Below are 3,454 nucleotides of genomic sequence, written 5' to 3'. Positions count from 1 at the left end.
TGCATATACTTTAATTCATGTAAATAAAATACTTATTTCCACATTACAAATGAAGAATAAATGTACATTTTGCAAAAACTATTGAATATACTTCTTTAGTTTTAGTATTATGCTGAAGCACCCTTGTTCCCAGTGACTTTGGATTGGAATTAGCTCCCGCTAAAGATCTCATTTGTATAACGGTGTTCCCTTCGGACGGATTCAAATATAAGATTAAGTCCCATCATTGCTGAGCATAGTTCCCCATTGAAACCGCTTGGCACAACAATCAATATGAGTTTTAATATGGAATCTTTGACTGTGTTGACGCTGTTTTCTCTGTTTGCTGCAATTGAAGGACTTGAGCCAGACTTACCGGTCAAAGAGTGTCAAGTTGAATTTTCCTCGGTGACGCTGACAAGTACGCGACTACAATCCACAACCGTCCTCTCGACTGTCACTCTCTTGGATGTCACGCATACCCATGTTAGCGTTACGACTACAGAATGTTTCCCTTACACGCTTACTCAAACGGAAACCGTCTCTCAGTATCAGGCTCCTCAGCTGTCTTACTCCACACATTACGTTACAGAGCTCAACATCAAAGAGAAGAATCGGGCATACACTTCAACCAGCTACCAACCCAAGACCATCAGCATCACATACTCGGCTACCGATGTTGACAACCACGTGATGCAAGTTGTGGGGACAACTACGGCGACAACTGTATCGACAATATCTGTTGTGAAGACGCTTTCCGCTTCTATCACAATTACTGCAACATACACGGAAGTTGATGTCTTCAGCTCCACCACATATTTACCAGTTTATGTAGCTACCACCATGACGAACGCTTGGCCGATCCTCAAGACAGTTTACCAGACGGAGTATGTGAAAGAATCAGTTGATTACGTGACAACGATTACCGACACATCTACTATTTATCATTGTCATACTGGATATGGTTATTAATTGAGGAATATCAATAAAGTATTTTATTAATATGAAATTTCAATCCCGCGTCGCAATGGGTCACATTCTGAAAATGGTTGATCAAGGAATATACATACAAATATTAGCTATACTGCTTTCCATTTTCTATATAGCACTTATCACTTAATTATACACGGCAGATATTTCATTACATTTTTGCCACACATACATTAGACCTATAGCATTCTCCATAAACCAATTTTCATTTCAATATTCAATATTCATTACACAAATAAAAAAAAACGTTATTTCTTATACATGTTCCTATACATTTCGGTTTAATTATAATATATTCCACATTTCATTAAATTTCCCACATTTCATGTATAAATAATACTCATTTCATTGAACCAATCAGGATGTTCTTTTCGTTTTATTGTACATTTCCTACATTTCATGAGATATACCACATTTCATTGTACATATAGCCTTTTTAACTATATTGATTAAAGCTTACACATATAACTGATGTTGAATTGTTAAAAAGAAAGAAGGGAAAGATTTCCCTTAAAGAGGATTGAAATATCAAATCAAGTCATTATACGTAGTCCACATTTCAAAATAAAGAATGGAACATTTCCTTATATATATTGAAATATCAAATCAAGTCATTATACGTAGTCCACATTTCATTATATATACACTCCACATTTTATAATATATATTCCATACTCTATTATATGTATTCTATACTTTATTATATGTTCCATTTTGTATTATATATATTCCCTATTTTATTATATATATATCCTGTATTTCATTATACGTATTCCACATTTCACTATACATATTCCACATTTCATTATACATATTCCACATTTCATTATACACATTCCACATTTCATTATACACATTCCACATTTCATTATACACATTCCACATTTCATTATTCACAGTTAGCCACTTTCAAATAATTGATTATCACTGTCCACATTATTATCCATATGTCCATAAAAAGAAAGAAGGGAAAGATTTCCCTTATAGTGGATTGAAATATCAAATCAAGTCATTATACGTAGTCCACATTTCATTATATATACACTCCACATTTTATAATATATATTCCATACTCTATTATATGTATTCTATACTTTATTATATGTATTCTATACTTTATTATATGTTCCATACTGTATTATATATATTCCCTATTTTATTATATATATTCCATATTTTATTATATATATTCCCTATTTTATTATATATATTCCATATTTTATTAAATATATTCCATATTTTATTAAATATATTCCATATTTTATTAAATATATTCCATATTTTATTAAATATATTCCATATTTTATTAAATATATTCCATATTTTATTAAATATATTCCATATTTTATTAAATATATTTTATATTTTATTAAATATATTCAATATTTTATTAAATATATTCAATATTTTATTAAATATATTCAATATTTTATTAAATATATTCAATATTTTATTAATTTATATTCATATTTTATTAAATACATTCAATATTTTATTAAATATATTCAATATTTTATTAAATATATCCAATATTTTATTAAATATATTCAATATTTTATTAAATATCATTCATATGTTATTAAATATATTCAATATTGTAATAAATATCCATTCCATTCCTTTTATTACATATATTCAATATTTTTTATTAAATAGATTCAATATTTTTCTTAAAATATCTTCACTTATTTTATTAAATATATTTCCTATTTTATTGAATATACTTAATATTTTATAAGATATATCAATATTTTATTCCTTATATTTCAATATAATAATTAATATACGATATTTTATTAAATATATAATATTTTATTAAAATATTCCCTATGTTTTTAAAATATATCCATATTTTATTAAATTATTCATATTTTATTAAAATTTATTCAATATTTTATTGAATTTTATCAATATTTTATTAAATTTAACCAATATTTTATTAACCATATTCACTATTTTATTAAATATATCAATATTTAATTAAAGACATATACAACTTTTATTAAATATATACAATATTTTATTAAAATTATTCCATATTTTATTACATATAATCACTATCTTCATTAGCTATCTTACAATATTTTATTGGTAAATTTCAATATTTTAAATAAATATATTCCATATTTTAATCATTATTCAATTTGTATTAAATATATTCCAATATTTATTAAATATATTCCATCTTTTATTAAAGATATTCAATATTTTATTAATCTATTCAATATTTTATTAAATATATTCAATTATTTTTTTCAATATATTCAATATTTTATTGAATATTCTTATATTTTTTTTAAATATATACAATATTTTATTAATCTATTCAATATTTTATTAAATATATTCAATATTTTATTAAATATATTCAATATTTTATTAAATATATTCAATATTTTATTAAATTTATTCAATATTTTATTGAATTTATTCAATATTTTATTAAATTTATTCAATATTTTATTAAACATATTCAATATTTTAT

Source organism: Penaeus japonicus, unplaced genomic scaffold, assembly GCF_977035675.1.
Source record: "Penaeus japonicus unplaced genomic scaffold, GWHDUDI00000001_assembly GWHDUDI00000009, whole genome shotgun sequence".
Lineage (NCBI taxonomy): Eukaryota > Metazoa > Arthropoda > Malacostraca > Decapoda > Penaeidae > Penaeus > Penaeus japonicus.
Note: the sequence above shows the minus strand (reverse complement) of the source record.